Below are 13267 nucleotides of genomic sequence, written 5' to 3' on the forward strand. Positions count from 1 at the left end.
TTGGGGAAAATTTCCTCGAATGAGGATCAAAAAAGACAATGCTGAATGCATATAAGAACGTTGAATGCACAAATGAACTACTTTTTTTTCTCCAGCAATTGACACGCTTCAGTGGAGGACTTCCACTGCATCCTTCTGAAACAGGAGCCAGACAAGGCTGGCTGTGGTTCCAAGATATCAAAGCAGCAATGGCTGGGAGCCTGCAGGTCTACCTGGAAGCTAATATGCACCAATATCACCACCAGAAGAGATGAGGGATTGGGAGGGCAGCATTAAAACCCAGCTGGTGAAGTAGAAATATGGTAGAAAACAGTATAATGAAGCAGAGACAGGAGAACAGACTCTGAGGGGTGAATGGAATAGAGGTGAAAGATACGAGCCGTAATGCTGTCACTAAGGTTGAATTAAGCAAAAGATGGGCATGGCCAGTCCTACCATTAGGCTGAGTGAAGCAGCTGTGTCAGGCAGCAGCTGTTGGGGGCATGGCAGCAAGGTGCTGAAGGCCATGGGAACGCCACGGGGCCTGCTCTGTGTCCTCTAAGCTAACCTGCTGCTCTTCATTGCAGTCAATGATATTGTCCTTTCATTAGGGATGGACATGTAGGCCAGTTTTGCTTTCTCTTACTTTCTCATTTCCCCTAATCTTAAATTCAGCTCTCCACATTTTGGTTGGTGTTTCTTTTTCTTTTTAAGTCCTCACAAAAATTCACCAGCAAGTTAGTGCAGATTCCTTCCAATACACCCCCCCCCCAATTTACCTCAATAGCATGCATTTCTGTATGCCGTTCTTACAAATATGTTTTTTAATGCACACTTCACTCCAGTATATTTAATTCTGTACATGTTACTTTACTGAAGGACTGCACTGCAAAATTCAGAGAAGTACAAACTATGAAGGACGGCTTGTGTATTGTTTCACTAAGTGCAAATTACGGAGGGTTGCCTTTAAATGGGAACTGAATCATCCCCCTCCCGCAAGTCCCCACCTGTCACCAGTGTTGAAGTAGGATTCAACTGTCTGTCTAGTCAGCTTCTAGACATGGGATGTGGGAGGAGGGGCATGAGGCGCCATCTTGTCCTTCTCAGGCAGCAAAATATGTTGGCTCAGCCCTGGATGAGAGAAGAGATCATAGAAGGGAAGGGAAGGCATTTCTGGCTGATGTAATTGGTGTCCAAATGGACAAATGCAAGTTCTGAGCTCATCCTTCCCCCCATCCCAGATCCCATGACAGATGCAAATACTTTATAGCAAGAGTGGGTAGAAGGGGCTATACTTTCTGCTAGGGCTATGCTTCATCCAGAGTGACCTCAAAACTAAGTAAACAAGCCAATAGCTTCTGAAGTGAGTTAGCTATTCATGACATGTGGTCTCCTCCTCTCTAGTGGCACCATCATTGAGGCTTTGGACAGGTATGCCTATAGGCCCAAGCCTGAAACCTTTGGAGTTTGCACTATTTTTGATCAACAAATCTCTTTAGGGTTCATTAAAGGCAAGCTTCCTAGACACTTCTTTTCTTACTGCTGTCTTCTTAGCTAGATTGGAGGTGCATTAGCACAAACCATTTCTGACAGCTGACAAACATTTTTTTTCTCTGTGAGGTGTGAAATAGCAGCGCTATTTTGTTCTGCCAAATTGCCAGCAGAATGGGAGGAAATAAATCCCACGGAGCCTGATTCTTAACTGCTTCTAATTTAAACCTTTACTAGCGGAGAGTTTATCCACGTCCCTAGCTCGGACTATCTCAGGGGCACAAAGATAAGTTTTCAGAGGCAGATTGCATGTAAATGTCAAGTGAGCAATTCTGCATCGAAAGGCAGAAAGGATGTCCCTGTTTTGTACTCCAGGCAGGTTGCAGGAGTGATGTCATGAGCTTCATCTGGGTACTGAAACCCTGCGATGGGATGTCGTTCCTTCTCCACCTAGGGGTGTTCCTCTGAATATTATGTAAAGCATTTTTCTTATAGGGTCAGAAGAGAACAAATTTTATCTGCAGCTCATTATAAGGCAACACATATTGATTTTTATTTATATTTAGTTATTTATTACGTTTTATTTCCCTACCTAAAACACAGCATACACACACATACTGTGTATCTTCAGATGGCTTGAAACTTTTGAAAGTAAACTGAAGCAGTATCACATAACTACAGTCACACAACTTGCTCAGTAAATAATTAAAATGAAACTGTTTGAAAAAATATGAAACACTGCAGATAAGAGGAGAAAAATGAATTCCCAGATCAGCTGGAAACACCGTCTCATTTATTCTTTGAATACCTGCTGGGATTTATTCATTTTTAAAAGCAGACCACTCTGTTTGGGTACGTTTTCTCCCAGATTCTAACTGGTTGTTGACCATATGGAAAAATATTCTTGGTTGGTGCTACCCAGACAGAGTGGTGGTGGTGCATAAATTGCTTGGCTGCCATCGGTGCACCAGAGATGCTTTTAAATGGACTCTTGCCTGTGCCTAGTCAGATTCCTCCTGAGTTTTCCATCATTGCACTTAAGGTTGTTACCCTTGCTGCTTTGTTGTTTGCACTTTCCTGAAACACCAACGCTTTTGTATGCAGGGATAGCTCTTCCCATTCTTCCTCTCCTCCTTTCCATCACTCAGCACCATATTTCATTTTTTAAATTTCATTCTTAATTGAAGTAACCCTTTCTACATTGCTGCACACAGCGTAGTTTACAAGCCACAGAAACAACAAAACGCACCGTACCACAAAGATTGAACCCTATAACCATATGATCCCATGCAAAAAAATTATGTAAGCTTACACACTCTCAGTCCCTGTCCCTGCATTTGAAAATCACTCTACCAAGCTCATCCAGCTGGTGTCAGGAGAGTGGCTCTGCAGTTCCACCTCTATGTCATTTTATTGCCAAAGCAGCTGGCTGAGAAGAAGCTGTAGCTGCACTGACAGTCCTAGAATGCTGCTCCTTCCTTTCTCAGTTGATAACTGGATGGGCTCTGGCTCATTTGGCTCTCCAGATGTTGCTGAACAACGACTCCATTCAGCTCCAGAAAGCATGGTCTATGGCTAAGGGTGATGGGAGTTGTAGTTCAGCAACATCTGGAGTGCTAGAGGTTCATTACAGCTGCTCTAAAGAGTATGCACCTGCCTTGGTGTTATAGTATTGCCATCTCCCACTAGCTGCCTCATATATATTCAGCGTGCGTATTCCAGTCAACGTGGCAGAGAATGTATTACACTTTAAAATGCACTACTGTCAATACCAATCTGTCAAATGTTTGCAAATAGTAGCAGAGATTTTATGCAACAATACATTTACTAATTTGCTATTAACTATACTGCATTGCATTCCGAATATTACAAATAAGTTTGACTAAAATATGGCAAATGAGAATTTTGGTGAATTTTGCAGAGATATTATTTTGGTGATAACTAGGGATGGAAGTTTCTGTTAGTTTCTGTAGCCATTCTTCTAACTAATGGAATATGCAGAAATGGTGAAACGTCCCGGAAGAATAAGAAATCAAGATAACGAAGTCTTTAAGGGGGAATGGAAATAATTTATTGAATATTTACAAACTCATTGTAAACAAATTAAGACATTTGCAGGATTAATGTAAAAACGTGAAGTATTGAAAACATATATGAAATGGATAGAAATAAAATATAAAATGGATTTAAATTGGGATATGCAGAAAAATAGACTAAATAAATATAAGGAACCGCAGAAAAGGGGGAAGTTAAAATATGTAAAGCTGATTCTGTTAGAAATGTTTGTCATATATGAAAATAAAAAATAATAAAGAATAACTAGGGATGAAGGAGAAATGGGGTTCAGTTATATTTTAATGTGAACCTATTCAATCACACTTGCTAAAAGAAACTGAAATCTGCACTTCTCCAAATTTTGTGATGCAGTTCTCCAGTGAAATAATGTATACAAAAATACATATATTTAGATAGAGATGTGCATACAGTGCATATATCAGTGAAAATAGCATACAAAAATTGGAAAAGAATGGAAAAATGAAAAACAGAGAGAAACAGGAACCGACAGAGTTCTCTTTCCCTTGTGGTATCAGTGACATTTCTTTAAGGTTTGGACTTTTCACTGAGTCCAATGGGGAAAGAAATCAATTTTTTCCCATCCCAGGTTGCTCCCAAGACCCCAACCAATCTAGGCAACAGTAGCAAAGAAAATTGTTTAAAAGTAGACACAGGACTGAGATGATGGAAGGCCAGAACCCTGATGCCTCCTATTTCAACATTGGGTCAATTATTTGATGCATGGAGAGATCAATCATTTGAGGGGATAACCTTTCCTTATCTGCTCTATTCAAACCAGTGGAGGGAGGTGATTTTGTGTGTGTGTGAGTGAGTGAGTGAGAGAGAGAGAGAGAGAGAGAGAGAGAGAGAGCTGTTCACCACTGGCATGCCTTGGGGGAGGACAGTCCAAGGATGAATGTGGCTCTTTGGCACTTGAGATATATTGTTTAGGACGCCCCCCCTCTATTGACTGCAGTTTGTTTTTAACTGATTTCAATACTGTATTTCAAAATTAATATAACTTGCCTTGGGACTATATTGTGAAGAATGGGTAATAAATCTCATAAATAGCAAAAACATTTTATAGAGGGAGCCTATCCTTAAAAAACCACCCCTGTCCTGTTCTCTCTCAGGTTGGGGTCCCAGAATGTGCAGTGGCCAGAGAGAGTCCAAGGCACTCACAAATTAAGAAGCAATGTTAGGTCTTGAAGACCAGGGTCTGAGTAAGGTGAGTCCAACTGTCAAGTCTAAGTAAGGGTTATTAGGGCAAAGCAGAAGACCACTGGGAAAGTCCTTGGACAGCTCCCTGTAGCCAAGACTAGCCAGAACTACCCAACAGTGAGCTGTTGCCTCACCAATGTGCTACACTGTTATGAAGACTGGCTGGCTTTATAGCTCCTTGACAAGGGGTGGGGATCTGTTGATTAACAATCATTTCCCTATTCTGCAGCTACAGGTACCAGTGTAGGCTGCCTAGGAGAGATGTTCCTGAGTGTGGAGGAGTTGAGCAAGGCCACATCCATTGGCCTGGATGGTCTGAGATTGAGAGGTGATGGCTTTAATCTGGAGGCTGAGCAAGAGTAAACAAATGGGCTATATTGCTGAGATGGGAAAAAATGTGGCCTCTCACACGTTGCCAGACAGCAACTCTCATCCCTGACCATTGGTCATACTGGCTGTGGGTGATAGGTGTTGGAATCCAACAACATCTGCAGGATCACAGGTTTCCCATCTCTGCTGTATTGTTTTGGTTGACCAGGCTGAGGCAGAAGAACTAGTTGCATGTGTTTATTCCAGGTCTATTCAACCTAAAGCTTTATGCTAACTGTCACTGCAATGGCATGTGTTGCACACACCATTTTCCTACTCTGCAGGAAGAAGGCTGGGGGCACCTCTGCATAGTTTGCCAGGAGAAGTTCCACCTGCAGAATCCAGAGCAAGTAGCTCATGTGTTGCCTCTGTATGAATATTAAAAGCCACTGGCAGTTTCTTGTGGAAGTTTGCTTATCTGTAAGAGTTGTGTAAATCAGTTTGGGGGGAAAATATACATTTCTCACTGACAGTTTTCCCTTCAAACCCATGAAAGAGAAAGTCTACACAGCCCAAGAGAAGTTTGCTTCACAAAAACTGAACAGTTTCTGCTTTGTGCAGAGCTGTTTCTTGCTGATCCATTCAGATCAATGAAGTTTCTCCAGCCTTTGGAATTTCTGGCAAGGAGAAAGGTCTTTGATTCCTAACCTCTCTGGAAACTGAGCTGACAGGCACTTCTTGTTCGTTTCTGACCTGGCTATTCCTTTTACTCTGCAAATAGTTTTTCTCACTCTGTAGAAAATGAGCATCTTTACCCTCTTTTTCAGGGTTTACACTCCAATTTTTTAAAATAGATTGGTTTATTGTTTCAATTTTTATACCGCTTTTCCAAACGACAAGCCAGAGTGGTTCGTAAAACATTTAATGTAAGATACAATATTCACAAAACTAAAACCAACGTATCAGAAACATTAAAATCAACAGCTGCAAGAAAATATATCTGATAGGCTGTGCATTAAATCAAACTCTTCGCACTTTCACAAGGATTCAAAGGCCCAAATGACAAGATTCATCTTGGGCAACCTACAGAACTGAAGTATGGAAGACTCCTGATGCAGCTTGAGAGGAACCAGGAGGGTGCCACTACCATGGCTCACTGTCCCATCAAGCACTGTTTGGAGTGCCCTCTCCATAGATTTTAATTGCTAGGTGGGGGAACCTGCTTCTCCTGAAGTAAAACTCCCACCATCCCTGCCCTTTGGCTGTGTTGACTGGGTCTGATGGGACTTGCAGTCCAACAGTTTCTGGAGGACCACATAATATATCGAAGTTTACACTAAATATGAATGGTGTGAAAATAAATAAAAAGAACTCAATAAGTTCATTTGTGCTTCAGATGAAGAAAAATCTACATTACCCACAATATGCAACACACAGGGAACAAAGAAGCTATATCTGCATTAATTTTCTTTGTGTTTCCCCCCAAAAATCTCTCCCATTGTTTTCATTTCTAATTGCAACAAAGGAACAATAGTAATAATTGTCTCTGAACTAAAATTTATTGTTCCCTGTGGTGTACCTTTAGTGTTGATTAACACATCAGGTCATCTGATACAATGTCTGATTGCAATTTCATGCAACCCTCACTATAGTCACAGCAGAATAAAATTATTATGGATGTGAAAAACATGTGAGAATCACAGGGATTATTCTTTTTTAAAGGCCTGGAGGGCATAGCTACCCAATCGTCTTTGGCAGAATAGGTCTGTCATAGACAGTTGTAGAGCTTTGACAAGTTCTTTTCTTGTTATTTATTTATGGCTATATGGGTTAGACATACTCATGGTGAACATGCTCATAGTAAATAGTATACTCATCTTTTGATAAACTTTCCTCATGGATGAAGCCAGAGTGTGTTCATATTGACCTACATAAATGTTGTTAGTTTGTTGGCCCTAATGTCCTTTGACACTGCATGGAATTTATTCCCAGTTAGCACCTGGATGTTGCTACTGCTGTTACCTCATTCAACTTAACCCTATTGCCATTTCAGGAGGCCAGAAGGGAGGGCAGAAACTGAATCTGAAATGTGATAGTCTACCTAGGTAAAGCACTAAAACTAGGATTTAACTTTAGGACTTTCAAATGTAAGCTCCATATACTATTTTCTGACTCTTGCTGGTGCTTTCTGGTTCAGGTTTCCTCGCAATTCTGAATTTTCTACTGGCTTCCTCCAAGAGCCTGGTGGTTAGGACTCTCTGCAGTGAATTGATTCCATTAAGAAAGGAAAAGTATAAATAGCTCCATGCAGGGAGGATGTATATTATAGAATCTGTGGCAGTGGGGCACGTTAAAACAGCCAAATATACAAATTCATAGGTTGTATTTACACCTTCCATCTTCCCTTCCAGATTCCTGACTCCAAATGTATGCAACTGACGGGAGTCTCTTACAGCAGCCAAGCCAAACAACGGAAAATAGTGAGCCTGGCAATCAACAGCTGCCTGAATCATTCATATGTGGTAAGCTATTTCTGCCACTTGGGTGAGACTAATCCCATAAGCAAGGAGGAGTGGGAGTGACATCTATCCTTAATTCATTAATTTTAAAAAGTGGGGAAAAATTGTAAAAGCCCGCTGGGTTAATTTTCTATGTAGTATTTTCTCCTAACAGTTAATGAGATACAAACGATATTATTGGGTGGGACACCAAGGGAACTGCTTGATGCCATAATGTGCTGACAGACTGACATGTCAGGTTGAGTTACATGAACAATGCTCTAATACTACTGTCTTGATCAATGGAGAAATACAAAAGGGAACAAGGATTCCTAAGCATGCATTCTGCTGCAGAGCATTTCTTAAGGCAATGCAGCTACCTGGACATGGGATGGCATGCTTTACTAACCTTCAGGATCATCTCAGTCTTTTTACAGATTTCAGAAAGGGAGTGAGCATGTTCTCAGTATTTATTTAAAAAGTGTGATGAAGGAAATTCAACACAGGCTGGAATGCACTGAACAAACTCTTAGCTTTCCTTTGGCTTCTTTGCTAGGGACTGCATACTTTCTTCCGTCCAATCTGTGGCTGTCTGAAACACAGCACAAAAACTCCTCAAAAGGTAACATTGAGGCAGAACATTCCTACACACATCTTCTTCCTTTACGCTGCTGTTCATGGGAAGACGAGAGTGAGGAGAGAGAGATGAAGAGCCTACTCAAAATTTATGGAACAGGATTTGCTCAAGGGTTAGGATAATTTACTGCCCTGAGCTTACTTTAAAAACTTAATAGGATTACCGGTAAATTTTTCAGCTTGCCTTTTAGCAACACAATCTTATGCATGTCTACTGAGAAGTAAGTCCCACTGAATTCAATGAGATGTACTTCCAGGTAAAGTGTATATAGGATTTCAGCCCTAATTTATTATTTCTCCCCTCACCCTTGATCATTAAAGGGGAAACCAAAACTGCAGATGAAGTGATATTTTTATTTATAAAAGGATTTGAACACTGGCCATTACTCAGGGTGTAAAAAGTACATTAAGTCAAGTTTTTAAATAGTATAATTTAGGATCAGTATGTATTTTAAAAGGTGCAGGTCATGGCAGAATGGAGCTAAGCTTTTGTAAAGGAAAAGAGAAAGCTGCATTCTGAACTGAGAACTTCACTCCCAAAGGAAGTTCAAAGGCAATAATTAAATATGCTTTTTTGGGGAACAAACCCAAATTGTTGACACCATTTTCACACCCAAGGAAAACAGGACATGCCAAGAATTTTGCTGATGTATGGCAAGTCTAGCATCTATAAAATAAGTAGCAAAAAACCTGCACCCCCACCCCACTCAGACACCATCTAGAGCAGCCTTCTTGGCCTGCAGTTACGGTTGGACTACAACTTCCATAATCCCTGATCATGGGCCATGTTAGTTTAGGATGATGGGAAATGGAGTCTAAAAAACCTGGAAGGCAACAATTTGGACAGGCTAATAGAGATAAATTTCTATAGGCATGAAAATCTTTGTGTGTTAAGCTTAGTGTGAGTTGGAAACAGACCTACCCTGCTCAGACATCTACACTCAGTGTTAGATGTTAGGCTCAGAACCAGCATCATGGACCTATTTCATCTTAATAGCATAGATCTCCCTTAGTGCAACTGATGTGAAGGGAGCTTTAGAGCACTAAGGATCACTACAAAGATCAGTGTTGTTTTTTGACGCCCTTGCCCCGAGAACTGAAAGCTCGTAGATGGCAAATGTCATCATGGTTATAGTCAAAGTACGCTCTATGTTAAATACGTAGGGTGGAATACTGCATCACACTCTTAATTGTTCCCTCTGCTGAAACATTTCAGCTTGCCAGGTGGAATGAGCCCCCCTCCTCTCTCTGCACCCTGTTTTGGGTGTTCTCTGACACCCATAGAGCCAATTTTTTTTGGGGGGGGTGTCTGTGGAGGTACACAGGGGAAAAACTCCATTGCACAAGTGGAAGTCCTTGCAGTGTCCCTGTTGATGAGGCTGGTTTGTTGAATCTTCAAAAAATTAATAATAAGCATATTGGGAGACTTTTACAGGGACTGTAAAGGGTGGGGAGAAGAGGTTGATAAGAAGCCATGAGATGTCTTCCTTCTTCCTTTTCTTAAATATGTTTGTTCAATATACAAAGCACTAGCATCCCTCATTCATTCATCCATCCATCCATTCATTCTATGCACCACACACCTTCCCTCAGGATAGGTCTGAGGAAAGTGTAACTCATAAAATGTCATCCAGCTTTGTGGACAAAGCTAACACTATTTTTGATTACAGGACCTGTGTGTATTGAAAAAAGGTCTCGAATCATGTTGGGTGCCATAGCCAGATGGGGAGAATTATACTGCCATACAAAATGTGGCGTTTACTGCTTAAATATTATAGACACACCTGTTTATACAGACATTCCCTTGATTACCCAACCCCTGTCTCCTGTTTTCATTACTGTGGTTTTTTTAAAAAACGGTTTGTTGCATACTTTAGGTATGGATGTTTATATCTTAATGTTTTATTGGGATTGTGTATCTTAATTATGGAAGTTTATATTTTAGTGTTTGTATAATTGGTTCTTATATTTGTAAACTGATTAGAAGCCTATTCTGGCAATAAGTGGTATAACAATAAACAATATTTCATGTCTACCTAGTTTACCTATTGTTGCCTACATCTAAAAATGCCACAGTAAAGCTAGCCAGAGGTTGTGGAATGCAGTTTGGAAGAAAATACTTTAGCAATCTCTGCAGGGGACTGCATAAATGGATGAAGACCTTTTGAAAGTTTAGTACCCTTTTGATTTCCATCAAGCTGCTATTATCCATTGTGGTATTGATCTGATTCTATTTTACCGGCAGCTGATGTGCCAGTGATGGTTGTGGGGGAGCTTAAGAGGATGCAAAGAGCAGAAGGCAGTGTTTGGATATTAGTTCAGTTCCATACTTTGGATAAACTCCTCTATCAACATTTCAGCTAATGATGCTTGCATGAGAAAACCACTTAGGGAGAATGGTGTTTCAGCAGAAATGTCGAAAGAGAGGAAGAAGGCAAGGGTGGAAATCAATTCTAACCATACCATTTCCAAAATAATAAAGTGTTAACATTCAGTTGGAATATTTTTTTTTTAGTGATTCGGCTCAGCAACATGACCTCCCTGCCTATTGAGAGATGTACTGAAGAACCTGCTACACATATCTCTACACCTGGTTTAGGGAATGTCCACCCATGGGCCAAACCTGGCCCACCAGGCCATTTTGGGGAAGCCATGGCTACCTGCCCAACACCTGATATCATACATGTTGTCAAGTGTGGGGTAGGTAGGGTAGGGATTCAAAGGTCTCCAAATTGTTCCTTTGCTGGAGAAAAGAAGGCTCCCAACTATTGGGCAATAGGAATGCACTTGTTCAAAGTGTGGGAAGTGAGTTTCATTCAATAGAAAATGCTTTTCCCTCCCAGTCCTACTCTTCACAAGCCTCCCTGTGCTGCCCCTTGAAACCTCTGACATTGGGAGCTTAAAGGAGTAGCATGGAGAAGCTTGCAAAGGACAGGGCTGGCAATATTCCTTGCAGCTTGCCAAAGTGTAAGTGAAGAAATCTACCTGTCTATTGTGTGATGTCATATAGATGCCATGCAACCCTTCTCTCAAATTTGCCCCGCAAGGCTGATCCTCATATGGATCTAGTCCACGGAGCCAAAAATGCTTCTCCACCCCTGCTCTACACCATAAGAGGTGGCATCAATAAGAAGTAGAAGCATGGACTTTTCTGTTATCATCCTGGACTTGTGTACATAGGGTTGCCAACTTTTAAACGTACCAGTGACTTGATGTGCAGGACTGGCAGAGCATCATAATCCTTAGCAGATGGCTTATCAGGTGAAACAAATGCAGGAAGGAGTGTCAGTATCAGACTCCACTGACCCAGCTCCCAAACTCTGTGTTGTCATTTGATCTTCTATAGAGACCCTTCGCTCATCCAAGCAGAGTGAACTTAAGTCCTCTGCACAGGAAATTGTGCTCTTCAAAGCACAGGTGAGCTCACCCTGCCTGTGGAACAATCTCCTAAAAAATACTGTTACTCTCCCTTTGAATGCCCAACAACACAAAGGTTAGGAAAAGGGGAAGGGCCATCTCTCAGTAGTAAAGCACTTTACATGCAAAATGTCCTAGGTTGTATCACCAGCATCTCCAGGTGAGAGTGGCAGTGTCCCCATCTGAAACCCCGGAAAACCATTACCAGTCAGTGCAGAAAATACTGAGCAAAGGGCATCAATGGTTCAATGCGGTATAAAGCAACTTCCTATGTTCCTCAAAGGTTTTTATGCTTTTCCTGTTCACTGGTATGATTCATTTCTTTTTAAATTGGAACTCTGACTATGACTTTAATTTGTAGTAGCTTCTAAAATGATTGTAGTATTGCATTTCCTTCCATTTCACTGTATCGTCAACTCCTTTGAGTTATTGCTTCCAGCAAAACCAGAACAAAAGTATTTTAAGTGAACTCTTTGTTGACAATGTAGCCACAAAGTGACTACTTTGCAATAAGGGTTTCATGTGCTTATTCCATTATCTCCACTATTGCATTGTTTTTGTCCTTACTATTAGCTAGTCTCAGTGTACACCAGAAAGGAAAAGCCAAGTAACCATAGAAATGAAAAGGTGTGTTGTTGTTTTTTAATGAAAGTAGTCCCCCCCCTTTAAAAAAAGTCATATACATTAAAACAAATTCCTCTAGTATATACAATTTCAGCTTGCTCTGAAGCAGTGATTCCCAAGGTTCCTTCCCCCATAGACCACTTGAAAATTGCTGAGAGTCTTGGTGGACCACTTAATGATTTTTCTTCCTGTTGTGGCATTTGTAATGTGCTGTGCTAGATGCTGTGAGCTTTTAATGGCATTTTCTTTGTTTCTTTCATTTCCTATATTGTATTACAATTTGAATGCCATCAAATGCAACATAAAATACAACAATAAATAATAAAATACAACTTAAGAAATAAAGAACCAATAAAAATGCAATTTAAATCAATGAGTATTTAGGGTGCTGCTCCCACTAGTCTTCACAGTGGACTACTTAAATGAAGCTTGCGGACCACTTGGGGTCAGCAGCCACAGTTGGTGAACCCCTGGTCTATACTGTAATTCACCAGTGCTCAGTTGTCCATAGTCTAAACTGAAGTAACATTGGCATTAATGTTTAAAATAAATACATTAGGTTACTATTTTAGTTAGGGTGGGGGATGTCAGGTCTGGGGGCCAAATGCAACTCTTTAAGCCTCTCTATCATGCCCCCAGGCCACACCCCTCGCCAACTCTGCTCTGCTTTTGCCTTGCTAGAATAATAATAATAATAATAATAATAATAATAATAATAATAATTTGTTTTTTGTACCCCACTTATCTGACTGAGTTCCCCCAGTTACTCTGCAACAGAATGGAAACACAACAGAACATCACACATTAAAAGCATCCCGATACAGGACTGCCTACAGAAGGCTGTATAATTGTTACCTCTTTGACATCTGATGGGAGGGCATTCCACAGGGCAGGCGCTACTACTGAAAATACCCTCTGCCTGGTTCCCTGTAACTTCACTTCTCACAGTGAGGGAATCGCCAGAAATCCCTTGGAGCTAGACCTCAGAGAATACGTTACAGTAACATAGAAGATGTTACTGATCTGGGATAATGCCT

The 13267-nt window shown here is 40.9% G+C and overlaps 1 long non-coding RNA gene across 1 annotated transcript in view; it reads left to right on the forward strand.

Annotated features, from left to right (window-relative positions):
• Positions 1-4664: 4664 nt before the first annotated feature.
• The window catches only part of LOC128414147 (uncharacterized), a 99153-nt gene continuing 90550 nt past the window's right edge, over positions 4665-13267 (forward strand). Inside the window, exons 1-2 of the long non-coding RNA XR_008330598.1 lie at positions 4665-4753; positions 7467-7577. This is a non-coding gene — a long non-coding RNA (uncharacterized LOC128414147). The remainder of the gene's footprint in view (positions 4754-7466; positions 7578-13267) is intronic.

The sequence above is a fragment of the Podarcis raffonei genome, chromosome 5 (genome assembly GCF_027172205.1).
Source record: "Podarcis raffonei isolate rPodRaf1 chromosome 5, rPodRaf1.pri, whole genome shotgun sequence".
NCBI lineage: Eukaryota > Metazoa > Chordata > Lepidosauria > Squamata > Lacertidae > Podarcis > Podarcis raffonei.